General features: G+C 35.2%; 1 protein-coding gene across 2 annotated transcripts in view; it reads right to left on the bottom strand.

Moving 5' to 3' along the window:
• LOC118184859 (uncharacterized) overlaps positions 1-16,639 on the bottom strand; it is a 755,975-nt gene that overhangs the window by 689,229 nt on the left and 50,107 nt on the right. The window lies entirely within an intron of this gene.

Raw genomic sequence — 16,639 nt, 5'->3', positions numbered from 1 at the left:
TGTTAATCAATAACAGAAAGATTAAATTTAAATGTTAAATAGCTTATGTTTTACTGAAAGACAACAAGCTGGTGCGTGGGAAACAAAGCTATTTTACTTCGGGCAGAGGCACACAATTTTTAAGTAGTTGAGCTGGATGATTAAAAATGAAAGATTCTACATTTTCCAATCTTTCATTTTACCAAATGGCAACAGTCAGCGGCACCGGAGATTAAACTACTCGCTTTGAAATTGCTCAGTTTGTTAACTAAAAAATTAGTTAAATATGAAATAAATAAAGAAATAGCAAGTTCAATTTTCGGCACATATTCGAGGGAAGGACTATATGTATTCAAAATTTGGGGGCTCTGGGTGCTGTCGTTTTTTTACAATGCGAGCAACATGCTAATATACATATAAACAGATTCTTCGTCATTTAAAAGTAAAAGATCATGGCAAATCAGGACAGAGAGGGCTATTTACTTTAAAAGCCATCACGAATAACTATCCGATAGAAAAAATTGTCTTAAATAAAAGATCTTATGTGTACACCACATGACTTCCTTGTACGGAATATTAAATTATACGCATTTTTCTTGCATTTCATTTAATCTTATTGGATTGAATTAAATCTACTTCGTCGATAGGTACTAAGTCAGGGATGAACAAACGTTTTCGGTCACGGGCCAAAAATCGAAAAAAAAAAAAAAAAGGTTTGGCGGGCCAATATTAATATAAAAAATTTTAAAAACAATATACAAGTATTACAATTTAAATACGTAATGAAATGAATGAAGTTGCGATTTCAGTTTTAAAAGTTCCTTATATTGAGGTTCGAAGTGAGATGCACTGATTTTAAGGAACGAGGCTAAATGCTCCTCTGTCACTCTAATTCTAAAATACTTCTTTCTAAGGTTCATAGTCGAAAATACTTGTTCACATATATAAGATGAAGCAAATATAGCACTGTTCTGAGCTTGAGCTATTAAATTTAGGGAGCTCACTTTCGATAATGATTTGTAAAACCTTAACTTTGGCATACTTAGAAACAACTGCTTGAGATGACTGTTAGATTGCAACTCAGTTAATTGAAGCTGCAAATTTGACCTCACTGCTTCACAATTTACGTATTTACGTCGAAAGGCATGGTAAAAGTATCCAATTCTGTTTGAATGGCACTAAAATCTTGAAATCTGCTTTGGAACTCAAAATGCAGTTTTTTACAAGCCATCTTGATAATTCTTAAGCTTCTCTTCATTTACTGAGGGTATTGTATTTAACAACGGGACATGAAACAAGTCATTCTTAGCTAGCTGCCCAGAAAACAGATTGAGTTTTAGTTTAAAAGCTTTGAGATGGGATGGGCCCAGATATCGTAGATAAATTGAGTTTTCCCTTTCATTTTGACATTTGCTCATATGACAAAGAAGACCTGTGGAAAATGCAAAGTCCGAAAGGCATCTAACATTTTCGCACTCCACAGAACTCTGTTTCTCATCGAAGAACGACGCTATGTCGTCTTTCAGCTGCCAAAACTCGCTCGAAAACACATCCTGCACTTGCTTCCGTGTAATACAGTACATCAGAGTATTCAGATTGCATGCACTGAAGAAAATCTCGAAATTACCTGAAAGCCCACGAGATATAATAGTATTTACAAGCTACACGATGCATCTTGATGTAACACAATGTAGAAAAAAAAAACATTGTTCCCTGGATAATTTTAATTAAAGAGTCCTAGAAATTCAGATTTTTTCCCCTGTCATATTTGGTGCTCCATTAGCCGTAATATTACATATATTTGTTATAGGCACAAGTTAAAAGCCCATCTAGAAATTCACAAAAAATATCATATCCCGTTGTAGTTCCCTTTAAAAAACACATGCATGCCAGTTCCTCGGTAATTTCAATGTTCTCATCAACACCTCTTATAAATAATATTAATTGAGAAATATCATTTATATCAGTGCTTTTATCCACAGCTGTGGAGCAAAATTTAAACTGGCCAATCTTTTGACTCAGTGTGATGTCAAATTTTTATCCATGTCTTCGATTCTAGAAGTCACCGTTTTCGAGATAAGCTTACAGTCTCAAAATTATTTTTTTATCTGGACAGAAAGCATCACAAACTTGCAGCATGCATTGTTTAACGGGCTCTCTATCACTGAGAGCTTTATTATTTTTAGCAATATTGTATGTTGCAATGTAACATGCATGTGTAGCTACTTCTTGGATACTGTTTACCTTCTTGAAAAAATTTTGTCGGCCTGATGCTTTTTTTACAAAGACTTTCTGTATTTTGTTTTCTTTCATATTCGGACATTGCTTCGTAATTGGAATTCTTATGCTTTAGATGTGAAATGACGGGAAATGTTATATTCTTTGAAGATTGCTACAGCTTCATTCCAAATGAGACACATTGGTTTATCTTTTATAACTGTAAAAAATATTTCCAGATCCATTCAATCATTAAAGGCACGGCACTCTGAGTCAAATTCACGTTCTTTAGTAGCCATTTTGGGGTTGAAATATTTTACGAATAACCCAAAACAAGCACTAGCTACGCTATACTTTTAATAATTTGACCACTATTCACAATGGTGCTATATGTTCGCAATCCTACCTTACGCAATCAATAATATTAGAACTTGCGTCAAAGGAAAAACCCGCTGGCTGGATGTTAAAATGTGCGGTCTGCCACATGTGCCACATTCACTTATATTGGATTCCCATATGTCTTCTCCCCGAGAAAGAAATAAACGCTCGTTGGCGCCAATCTACAGCCATAACTAACAAAGAACTTCAGATTTTAATACTTTACCGATTGAAAGCTCTCTGTGCTTGCTATTTCCGTCGATTTACGTTTTGCAGAACAAAAATAGAGAAAGTAAAAAGATCACCATTTCTTTGAGAAAAAAGAAAGGAAAAAAATAATATTTTATTAAAGTAGAAAAGAAGATGGATATATAATATATAAATATATATTTCTTTTAATTTGCCTCGGATCGGCAAATTAAAATTCTGTCCGCGGGCCGGATAGACCTTTCGGCGGGCCGGAGTTTGCCCTTCCCTGTACTAGGTTCACTTAACAGCGTTACATTTCATTCATTTTATAACTCAGAATGCACAAAATTTATATCATCTGAAGAATTATCTAACCGTTGCCACATGTTCTATTACAATACTATAATAAATCTAAAACGATGTATAAAAGAAGTTAAACAAACAAAAGAAAAATATAGAAACAGTTTTTCATAGACCATTCCTTATTTCTCATTCAATTAATTCAGTTCTCACTTCGCGACAAGGCAAAAATACATAAAAACTGAAAATATCTGTATTGGTAGATTAAATTATCTGTAAAATTTAACCTTCGTAATTGTATTAAAAATTACGAAGTAAATCGTAAACACTTATTTCCTCGAATGAATTCCAGAATGAATTAAGCATGATTTAATTTGCTATAATAAAACAAGGCGTTATCTTTGTTGTTGCGAAGCTTAGCTTCTCTAGATTGGCAACAAATCCGCTATTCTGCCAAATTTCAAATGTGAACAAACATGGCCGCCATGGCAAAAATAATTAGGCTTAGCCGCACTTAAAAGACCTTTTAAATTATTGATAACGCTACAAATATTGCATGCAGATTTACCTAAAAACCTTAACCGGAAGATAAGAACAACATAATTCAATCATTTTTAAAACAAAAAATGCACAATTTACAAACACATAGGAATAAAGAACGTGAGATCACTAAGCCGCCTAACAGAGTGGATATGGCCGATTGCAACCAAAATACGAGGTGCACATCTACATGTTATAGCAGTCCTACATACAAAATTTCAACGTTCTGAGGTTACACGTTTTTGAGTTATGCGAGATATGTACGTACGTACGCACAGATGCCACGAAAAATTCTCCTGAGAATTCAGTTTAAACCAGTTTTATATTTTTTTTGGCGGGGGAAGTCTTTCTCTCTTTAGAGATGTCACGCAAAAACATGGTTAAATTGCATTCGATAGCCGTCAAAATGGATATTTTCGTTGAAATATGATACCTGAAAATTTTCGCGACTACCAGATTTCCTTTTTACTTCGTACAAAGAAGTAATAAGGGGAAAATCACGAAAACTCTAATCAATAACTTTGAACTTTGATCAAAAGACTAGTATTCGGCGGGCATAAAGTGTATGAGATGTTAATGCTTATTTATTAATGCATACTAATAAAAAATAAATAAAAAAAACCCTTGAAGCGAAAATTATTTCTTAACGGCATTAATCTGGTTAATCATAACTAATAAACCTCTGCTGATGTTTTTTCATCAATTGGTGACTCATAAATAGTTAAACACCACAGTAATGAGCTTAATAATATTGGAAAATCAAAACGCAAATTTTCCAAAAGCAAAAGTACCGTCTCATTATGAAATGCTAAACTTCTATTTTCATAACTCCCTGTTAATATTAATAAAACAGCAGCGATGATGAAGCACGAAGTTATCTGATATGAGATAGTTCGAAAAGACAGATCACTGGGCGTGGACAATTTTGATTTCGGGGTCTCTTAACGATATTATGAGGTCATGGGTAAAACAATTTTAGATACGGAGACTCATACCGTCAAACTAAATGCTTTCAGGTCAGTTCTTTAACCATTTTGAATGCAATTTTCTTCTCAGTAACGTACGTAACAACTGCCAAGCCCAATTATTTACTAAACTATGAGATTTCACTGCTGTGCGTGTAGAGGAGGCAAATTAATGTAACATTAGCTTTTCCTACCTATTATACGGATTATGCCTAGTAACTAAAAAGTGGTGACCGATTTCTGTAGAAACGACGACCAGTTTAAGATGCATATTGGCAGCAAATGTGTTCAACTAAAATTTAAGAATATGATTAGAAAAAAAATAAACACAATTTAGCATATTTCTTGCATAATTTCATCACTTTTTTCATTTATTCTAGCTTTTGAGAATCAAGAGGGGCAAATTATCAGGTGTATAACTATTTCCGAAGAAAGAGCTAAACAAAGAACTTATATTAAGCTACCCAACCCTTAGAATATGACCAGAAAGAGAATTTCTTTGTAATCTAGTTAATTTAAATCAGCAAACAGCCATACTGATCTTAATAGCATAATTAAGTGGACAAGGTTCATAATATTGTAATATTGCATATTACTATTTGTTCATCAAAAATTAAGTCTGACCAGTATGATACCTATGTATGAATTTAATACGACCGGCAAAAGGGTTAGCACTTTTTGAAATTCAACCTTCCGGCTATGTTAGATTAGGTTATTTGAATATAGCAAAATACACGAGGGCTAGGGGCGCGAAGCCTTATAAGATATTTTCTCCCCCCCCCTTTCTGCATGCCTTTGTTGTGTAACGGTAGCACACTCGGCGCGTATTCAAGAGGTCCAGGTTCCAGTTCCGGCGAGGGAATTGCACATTTTCCAAGTGTTTCTTACTTCAAAAAACCCCCAATGACTCTACAGTGGCGCCCGAACTAAAAGGTGATGGATGATGATTCTTCATCACCAGGATCTGACGATCTAGGGTCCCTTAATCCCCAGTCGCCCCTTTATAAGGGAGAATATAAAGTATTTTCTCTCTCCTTTCTGCATGCCTTCGTGGTGTAACGATGGCACACTCTGCGCGTATTTAAGAAGTTCATGTTCGAGACTCAGCGAGGGCTTTGCTCATTTTTTATGTCTCTTGCTTCAAAACAATTCTAATAACTCTACAGTGGCTACACTAAAACGGTGGTGGATGATGATTCTTCGCCACCAGAATTTGCCGACTATAGGTGCACTAATCTCTGGTCGCCCTTTAAAAGTGGGAGTATATAAGGTATTTTCTCTCTCCTTTCGCATGCCTTCGTGATGTAACGGTAGCGCGTATTCAAGAGGTCCAGGTTCGAGACCCGGCGAGGGCATTGCTCCCTTTTTATGATTCCTACTTCAAAAATCGTAATGACTCTTCAACCTAAGGAAAGACATGCCTTTGTGATTTAATCTTCAGAGGTGATATTTTTTATCAACTTTCTTACAATAAGAAAAGTTCTGATGTGGACACCCCGAATTCTTTGTATGGCCTATTAAATAAAACACATTTTTGGCTGCACTTCATTTAAACTTATTTCTGCGAATGATTCTAAATTAATTAACTGACTTAAGGCAAATTGAAAATGACATCAGCAGTTGCAGATTTTGAAATTAAATATCCCGTGGTAAGGAAGTCAAAATTCTTATAGTTTTATTTTTTTCATAACCAGTGTAAAACTTTCCGTAATGAAAGGATAGGAACTGGAAGACCGCATTAAAAATCATTTTCAATTTCGTTGTTTATGAAATTTGTTTTTAAATTTCATACTGCCAAAACATGAATATTTTTGTGATTTAAAACCGTTCTGTAACGGTGTGTATTGGTGTATTGGGAATACGGCAAAGCACACTAGGGCTATCTGCCTAAGGGAAGGGATGCCTTCGTGGAGGACTTTCTAAGGAAAATTGGGTCGTATACACGTTACACATGGGGAAAACGACGAAAACGCTCATGCAGCCAGCCCGTTCGCGGGATTCGAACTCCAGACCGAACTACCAGTCTTCTATAACGGGTATAGATGGCTGTGACAAACAATTGCGATAATAAAAACCGGGTAAGGGCAATTAAACCGGGTAAGCGAGGTGGGTATATATATATAACAACTGGATGTTATAATAGACCCATATAAAAAATTTCGACATTTAAGACCAATCTTTTTTAATTAAGCGAGATAGGTACATTACATACGTACAGACGTCACGAAAAAAATCCATTTCGCAATCCGTTTTTGAACAAAAATCTAATCTTTTATTCTGTCCGTACGTGCCGACCTCGCAAAAGAATAGTCAAAATGGATTCAGGAACAGTAAAATGAATATTTTCGTTGAAATCTGGTAGCCGAAAAGTTTGTGTTAGCATAAATTTAGGTATTTTGCATAATGAAACTCGAAAGGCATACGAAACGAACGTGCGCCAAGATATATATTGGCGAGAGAAAGTAAAGTTCGAGTGCAATGCAGTATATTTGATTTTCACCCTAGCTACTTGTACCTGGCCAAAGGTCTAATCCAGTAGTACTTTCTTCTTTTTCAGGTACGATGGCAAAGTATGTTCCTGTTTCTTTTTTCTTATTGCCTAAAATAGGTAGGCCTGGTGATATTTAGTACTGATTATGATTCTATGTAAGTTATTCTTTTGAATACTTCAATTTTAATGTCCTTGAACATTATTACTTTTTGTTATGCTTAAGTTAAGCAAAATTATCCGATTTTATTAAATAAAGATTTCGTAGTTAATCTTTTGACTTATGATTCTTTAATTCTGTGCTTGAGGAAACGTACTCATTAGGCCTTCAGTGCTAATGCACAACCAACAGTTTGCGATTACCATACTTCCTGTACTTCTCCAAGGAAGTGAAAAAGAGAGCGATATTATATTCCACTTTTGCAATTTTTATCATTTTTAATCAAAAAGAACATCGGACTCACACAGAATGTGTTATGCTGTCTTTATTACGGCAAAGATTATTATTAGATTACGGAAAGCACTCGAGGGCTATCTGCCTTAAGGGAGGGATGCCCCGTGGAGGTCTTTTTAAGGGAAACTGGCTCGTATACACGTTACACATGGGGAAACCACGAAAACGCCCATGTAACCAGCCCATTTAGCGGGATTCGAACCTCTCTCTTCTTCTTTCTTTCTTTCACCCAGTGCTTTAAGACTTTCCGCTTGTTCGGATTTTTTTTTTCTCATCTTTATGCCATTAGGAACTTAAGAAATATAGACTGGTAAAGGCCTCAACAGGCCGCATGCCTTTTACACGAATGATGATCTATGATCTGTGATCAGTTTTCAGTTTAATTCAGTTTAGCTCAGAGTATTGACAGATTTGAGCTGCGAGCTTACGCTAAACCCACTGCAAGCCCGTACGCAAGTAACAAGATATTTCATTTATAGCAGATCCAACTAATAGTTTTCGCAAACGTTTACTGTAATTCATGAAGTATTTTTAAAAGCATACCTAGGCACTTATGCGGAATCATTTAATCTCGAAGCTTTTCTTTTTATCCTTAAGATTTAACATCCTCTTCTCATTTGATTTGAACAATGCCGAATCTCATTCCTTATTCTTGACTTTTTTTTTTCCTTTTAAATAAAAATATATGTAATACGAATCTCAACAAAACTCTAACATTCCTACAAGGTAAATGTGATATCTTACTACTTCCAGTTTCAGGAGGCTGAAGATAACTGGTAAACATTTGAGAAACTCGCCATTAACGTTTGAAGTACCAGGTGTGGGTAGATAAATCGTGAATGTGTTACTGTTATGCACTTTTCGTCTTACTCTCCAAGATATAAAACAAATAAAGTTCACAGCTCTTTAACTTGTTAAGTATCTTGATAGTCTGGTTGGATCTTACATACGACTTTAAGACCGCGAGGCTTAACCTTGCTGCATGGCTACTGAATTTCTTCCCCTCCTGAACTCAAATCTCAATATTCATGCTCGGATTGATAATTAAGCTCCGATTACCTCAAAGGAATGAACTGTTAGAACTCATATACGTAACGTATCTAACAATAATCCAATATTTAAAAACATAACAAAATGGTAGGAGATGCATTATATCTACTAATGAAAACTCGTAAAACTAAAGGTTTGCGGTTGAATAAAAAGTAAAACTCAAAAAGGATTCAATTTTGAAATCTGGCGTTTGCCCTTGCATTTCTTTTTGGGAAGAAAAAAAGGTGTAATAAGAAAAGAAAATATGATATGCGCACCACATAGCTCATTGTACGGCCTATTAAACTACACACATTTTTTGGTTGCATTTCATTTAAACTCGCATTAATCTAACTTAATTAAACGATCCCTCAAGGCAAGTTGAAAATGACACCAAAAACTGCAAAATTTGAAATTAAGGCCACCAAACTTCTTGCATTTTTATTTTTTCATAACGAGTATAAAACTATCCCACATTCCGGGATTTCGCAACCAAATTCCTTAGATATACTTTTTCTTCGATTTTCTGGGATACACTTTTTTACTAGATGAACCCTAGAAAACGTCTCAAGAACTAAAGTATTGGGTTTGACGCGGATTTTTCGTGTGCATCACATCTGAAAGGATGAAATTGTGGGGAAAGATCGTGCAACCTGTTTCGAAAATCATTGCAAAGTGTTTAAGTGCACTGTTATTGCAAGCTTACGAATGATGATACAAGGTGTTTTCTCCCTCCTTCCAGCATGCCTTTGTGATGTAACGATTAGCACACATGGCGTGCATTCAACAGGTTCGAGGGCACTGCTCATTTTTCATGTCTCCCGTAAAAAAATAACTACTGTTTCTACAACATGCATGGTTACCTCCTTGAATTTTACGCATTTTGAAGTGGATTAAAACAAATCGAGGTGCTGAACAAATAGGTCCTCTCAAGTGCCTCGAAATCTCACCTCGAAAATCAAAAACAGATTTGCCAAAAGTTTATGGCTTGTAAACAAAGATCTTGAAGACCTTTAAACCTGACGAAAATGAATCTTTTTTCCCTAGATCTGATCCTAGTGACATTTTTCCTTTTGGAAGTGGACACGTAATAGTGTCTACAAAAGAAAACAACGCAGCGTTGATGAATCGGGAGCAACCATCTCTTATATGCTCAGAATTGTTTAACAAATTTTTTTTAAGTCAGCGGGAGAAAACGCACCAATATGTTTAAAAATATCCGACAATGCTTGAGCTTAACTGAAGTTTTAAAATCAAGTAATGAAAAATTCGTAAGAAACAGAATATATAGGTTTGGTTTATTTAATTACGGCAAAGCAGACTAAGGCTATCTCCCTAAGGGGAGAGATCTTTTCGTGAAGGACTTTCTAAGGGAAACTGGCTCGTATACACGTTACACAGGTGACAGGTGACGGAGGACGGGGACGCCTGGCGTCTAACAGAGGTAAACAGGCATATGTCCCACACCCTGCCCTATCCAGACGCAACAACTCCCTGTGGCCCCATAAGGGCGCACCGGGAGTTTATCGATACTTCAACATAAATTACTACTTACTCATAAATTACTGGCTACTGATAACATATAAATTCTGCTTATTCGTAAATTATCGCATACACATAAGTTACTGCTTGTGCTTGTACCTGAATTACTGCTTACACATAAATTACTGCTTACACATGAAATACTGCTTACATTAATATGATTACATTAATATGGTGCATTAATATGATGCTCAGTTACATAGACATGCTACATTACACGTAATTTGATACATAATTACACATTATTATGATACAAATACTGACAAATACTGCTTACACATTAATATGATACACAATTGCATAATACATTGTACATATGGCAACCTTCAGATCGCAGTTCACTCATATTGGGTTATTCAGTGCGGAGTATGAAACAAAATGCTGTTTCAGTTAAAGAATATACTACATAGTTGCAATGCACCGTTGCGTTACACACATATACTGTTGCACTATACATAACTGCTACTTTACACATAAGTTACTGCCTGCTGATGACACATAAATTATTACTTATATAAGTTACTGCTTGTACTTAAAATTCTGGTTACACATTAATATGATACATTATTACATATAGCATTGTACATATGGCAACATTCGGATCACAGTTTACACGTATTTGGTTATTCAGTGCGGAGTATGAAACAGCATGCTGTTTCAGTCAGGGATTATATTACATAGCTGCATTGTGCATAGTTGCGTTATACCATTGCATTGCATACATATTATGTTGCATTGTACATAAATTACTACGTACTCATGAATTGCTGCCTACTGATGATACATAAGTTCCTGCTTACACATAAGTTACTGCTTACAGACTAGTATGATGGTAGAAAACCACGAAAACGCCCATGCAGCCAGCCCGTTTGCGGGATTCGAACCTCAGACCGAACTACCAGAGTTCAGCGCTCGGCCGCTGTTGAGCCCAGAATATATAGCAACTCTAATTTTAACAATATCGCTTAAAAAGAGAGAGAAATTACAATCATTTAAAAACAAGTAGTGATTTAGGTGATACTCTGTACATTTTAATTACTTACATCGAGACAAAATTTTAATTTGATAATTTTATTTATTGATTTTGAATTATTTTCTGAACATCTGAAGACAATGCACATGCTTTCGTCACATATAAGTTTTCATTCCAGCTTCCTTAACTGAACACAAACCAACTAGAACACAGTCTATATAAGTATTTTTACTTTCTTGTACGAAGTAAAAGAAATTATTGCAATAGCGAAAAATATCTGTTACCAGATTTCAATGGAAATACCCATTTTAACCATTTCTGAATCCATTCTGTTTACTTTTTGCGTGACGTCTGTACGTACGGACCGAATAAAGGACTCTTTATTCCAAAAAGCATTGTAAAATAGGTTCAAAATGGTTTTTTTTTTTTTTTTTTTTTTTTTTTTTTTCCGTGATTCTGTACGTACGCACAGAGTCAGAAGAGGTGTTGCCACTCAATGGCTGACCTCCTCTTGACAAAATAAGAGTCAAAGAGTAATAACACAGCTTTTTCATATGTATTTTTACTTTTTATTCCCACTAGATGTGTTCTTTCATTAAAAGTTTGCTTTGCAATTATGATTTTTATAATTTTAATTTTAACAAAAGCCGAATGTTTTCATTAATTTTTAACAATTGCGTATCATTATTATTTTTTGCTAAATTTCTTTTGTCTGCTTAGTTATAATTATTTTTACTTTACGTTTTATATATATATTATAATATCTAATATACACATCCACCACACTTACCCAGCTTAAAAGTCCTTCCGCGACTTTTATTTTCACAATTGTTGGTCGTTGGAAGACTTCCAATACTTCCAATTACAGACGTGGTTAAATGACAAAAATATTCAAGTTTTGGTAATGTCAAATAAAAAAAAAATTACTTTCTGACAAAGAACGAAATCTAAATTGTTTTCCCGGTTCCTGTACTTATAATTGGGAAGGTTTTGCACTGGTTATGGAAAAATAAAATACAAGAAGTTTGGCTCCCGTACGACAAAAATTGACCGAGATATTTAGTTCCAAAATTTGCAAATGTTGATGTCATTTTCAACTTGCCTTGAAGGATCGGCTGATTAAGTTAGAATAATTCGAAGAAATAACTTTAAACGAAGTGCTGCAAAAAATGTGTATAATTTAATAAGCGCCGTACAAAGAAGTCTTGCGGTGTCCACATCAGATTTTTTTTCTTTATATTAAATAAGTTTATTTGACGCTATAATGGCTGGTTGCCTCTAGACAACGTCGAATAAATCTGGTGGTCAAAGACAGCCTAATAAGCACAAGCTCACAGCATTTATCCTCACTTGCTTTTGAAAGGAAGTGCATACCTGATCAAAGAATTCCACATGAAAGAAAATTCCAAAACGAAAAGACACCTTTCGCAGTTCGTCTATTCATCACGCTGAGAGATCATCAAAGGTTCCAAAAATATTTTCCGTACAAAGCGGTGTGCAAATAACTGCAATTTCAAGCCTCGACACCAGAGATTTTCGAACGTCATCTGTCGAATCAATCATCACCTCATTTAGCGTGTTATAAACGAACATAACCGCGAATGATGTAAGTAAAACAAGCATCATTTTTTAACGAGTAGCGAAAAAGAAGAGCATACACGTCAGAAGACAATTATACCTCAATTATCAAGCGCAGAAACTGTCATCAGGATCTGCTAAGTATAATAGCATTGTAAGCGTAGTGTGGACAAAGGTAGACTCTCTCCAGAAAGTCATTATTACAGCATGAAAGGCATTCTTCAAAATAACGCAGGTAGTTGTTATTAAAGAGTCGTTTAATGTCCATAGAGGTGTTACAGTTATCTGTTTAAGCTTCTCTTTTGTTGATCGCCAATAGCTTATTTACGAATTATTCACCCTGGTTTCTTCTGCACCCAATAGGAGTTCCAGTAATAACACGGTATCAAAAAGATATGCTACGAACTTGCATCTATTTTCGTTTCAAAATGGGTGAGACATTTAACTTAAACATCAACAGCACATCAAAGCTGCAGAAGGTATAATTTTAATTTATCAACTTGTCTCTGAATGCATACACAAAAAGAAACCTTTGTGGTGATCGATACACGTTTCCGATGTCAATCAGATATTACAAAATGAAATGAAATCATTCTGAAAGAACAGAGTTTATGTATTGATGACAATACGCAAATGCACAGCATATAAACGACAGATTAAGAATGTAAAGAGATGAGAGAAAGCCGAAATATTTATGTTCTTCAGTGCATTCTTCAGTAATAAAACTTTCAAGAGATGATTACAAAAGTCTGTCAATATAGTAGGATTCATTTTTTATTAATAAGTCAAGCTGAAAACGCAGCTAGGTTTTTAATAGGGGAACATATGACTAATACTCCTTATATGCAAATTAATTTCACAAATAAATCGTGGCCCAGATGCAGAGTCGTTGCCACAATGGCGCTTGTCATTGACCACCTTACTCATAGCAAAACGTTTTTGGCCAGATCTATCCCAGTTTAGATAAAGAACACCCCGAGTAACAGGGTCAAAAGTCTCATGTCCCTCCGACCTCGAAAAGTCTTCACAGAATTTTGCACAACCCATGCCACAAAGACTATGCAATCACGCAGCAAAGACTTACACTAGACATGCGCAAATTGCACTGTGCATTTTCAAAAATCCATGGCCTTCTCCGGAGTTCGAATTCGGACCCAGTGGTATGTTAGACGACACCGTTAACCACTATACATTATTATAAACTGTATTTTCCAACAAAATTACGGTTATGCTGGAGATATGTTTTCAATTAAATCACTAATAAGTTTATAAATTATAAATAGCACGAACGGGCTAAGATCATGAAATACGGTAGCTCAATTTATAATGGTATATTCTGAAGCAATCCTCAGCATTAGTGTAAATTACGCATGGCCGATTCTGCCAGAAATTGCGTTTTATATGCAGTGCTTTGTTGTGTTTGTTCGGGGGAAAAAAACCATGGTTTTAACACCAGAATCCAAAATCGGAAATTTTCCAGAATTTCTGGAATTTTAAATTTTAATATCAATGCGGCCTTTTATGTGTTGCTATTATGTGTTGCTAAGTAATATCTTTGTTTTCGACGCATCATGGCAAATAACTAATTTCCCCAATAACGAAGAAGGACCTTTCTTTTTGTATCTCTTAAACTGTAACTGCTTAATAATCTGAGCCGTTTATAAACGATAAACATAGTTCTTAATAATTTAAATCTTTTCCTTTTTTGAGTAATCTATTTTAATTTTTATATTTGAAAACACATCGAATTTAAATTTACGTCCATTTGATTACGATGGACATTCGCAACATAAAAACAGAATTTTATTTATACCCACATATTCATATATTACATTATATCCATAACAATATTAGGAGTGCAGGGTATTTTATGTTAATTAACCAGTTATTAAAATTTCAGTCTTTACTGTAACTTTTCCTTTCCATATTCCTCACCAGAATTCAAATTAGTTTTGAACATTTAAACTGAGATTTGGGGATTTAAGAGAGAAAGTGTTTTTGGCTTTGCGTACGCGCTACGTGGCTAGTTTTTGCTAGCTCTAACAGTTGTAATTATTCGGCTTTGCGGTCTCTCGCTGCCTTTAATTCTGACGCGCCGGTAAAATTATTGAGCCAGCTCCTAATATAGAGTTTAATTGTGCAGTCCTTGACTACTGTTAAACGTTTAAAGGATGTTTCACGTTGCCCTCCTCCATACGTTTATCTACAGCTGTATCTGGATTAGTAACCTGACGGGACAGTGTTATACACAATATGGTAAAGTCCTGGTGCCCGGTATGGTTAGTCTTGTCCTTTCCTGTTCTATTTATATGAATCACCACGAGTTGTAGTTATTATAGCATAACATCATGACCTTATTTTCACTGTTTTGTTTAAATAAAAAGTTTATTTTAACATTTTTAGGACTTTGCCTGTTATCTCGACTGAACCACATAAGAAAATCTCCCAGTCAGCAAACCAATCTTCCATACTGAATTTCTTAATTCTGGATGCTTTTGATTTCGAATGATGCGTTTTCTGATTGAGTAATATATAATAAAATAGCTAGCATGTTATTTTCAATAACGGCCAGTTTTCTTTAGAAAGCCCTCTGCGGAGACATTCCTGTTTTGCTTTGCCCGTAACTGGCTAAACAAGCAAATTAACATAGTGCAATTTCCATTTCCTTTCGCTAATTGAACGACTTTTCATTTGAAACCAGCCATATTTGCCACTAAAAAAGGAGGAGATATTAAGTCAACTCTGTTTCGAGAGTAAATCAAATGCAGTTAACTAAAGCCTTCGATGTTCACTTCAGAGTCACGTCTTCCAATGACTACAGAAAAAAGAAACATCTGACTCTTAATTCCACTAATTAATTCAGGTCAGAAGAGCATTCTTACCCCAAATTATGTCCATCTTTTCTTGAAATCCTATAAGAACATTCTTGTGCACACCTGCAATGAATACAGTCCACCCTGTTTGCAGGATTATTTACTCCCTCAAGCATTTCCCCCACATATATATTGCTCCCCTTATCACTTGTCAATTCAGTATACCATTGTTCGAAAGGCTGAGAAAAATCTCCGAATGAATGATTTCAAAAAGATAAGAGCATCGCACATGTATCCTTCAAGTTTCTTTGTAACGGAAAGGTTGCGCGTCATATAGCGATTATACCTAAAAATAAAAAGAGTGTAGTTTAAATTATAAAAATAAAAGGTGCGCGTTATACTCCGAATATACGTACAGTAAGTAAATACGTTAATTACTTATTTTCTTTTCTAGTGCTAATCATATCTTAATATCTCTCATTACCATGGGTAAACAGAGATAAAAACACAAACAAAAAGGGGCAGTTGTTGTCACATAGTATTATCTTCGCAATCAATACGAACTCAATCTCCGGTATCAATCGCGGCCATTTAATCTGAAACTTCAACTTTCAAAATTAAATTACCTGAACAAACTTCACGAACTGGGAACGGATATTAACCACACACGCGCACGCAAAGCACAAAAATAAATAAGTAAATTAATAAATAAAAACAAAAATAAATGATTGGATGGATAAAATAAGATTGCAGATCGTGTACTTTCTATTTATTCCTTCGGGTTGCTGCTAATAACATGTGGTTTCGCCTCAAATTAATTCCACCCGAGTAGAGATGTAAGCGATATAACTACCCGTGTAGATCCAACGGAGTTCGCGAGTGGGTGGCCTCATTTGGGGATGGTACGGTCTTCCTCACAACTCCCGGTTGTGGCCAACCCCTAGAGCCGCACCCCATATTAGAAAATTATTTATAAATCTGCGGAGTTATCTTCCTGAAGCAGAAAAATGTTTCATTAGATATGAAGTTGCATCGGGCGAGAGCCAACGAAAAGATACAACTCGGCTCACGTTTTTTCTAATCGTAATGCGTTTGCTTAAGTGCGTTTATCAGCCTGTGCATAATACTCGATTATAGTGAGTGTAGAAAGTATTCATTCGTATAGTAAGTGTTATGATCTAAAAATGTTTCGTT

This window comes from Stegodyphus dumicola, chromosome 3 (genome assembly GCF_044657685.1).
Source record: "Stegodyphus dumicola isolate Sdum_Otavi_A_Nest chromosome 3, ASM4465768v1".
In the NCBI taxonomy this organism is placed as follows: domain Eukaryota; kingdom Metazoa; phylum Arthropoda; class Arachnida; order Araneae; family Eresidae; genus Stegodyphus; species Stegodyphus dumicola.
This window is presented reverse-complemented; position numbering and strand designations above follow the sequence as displayed.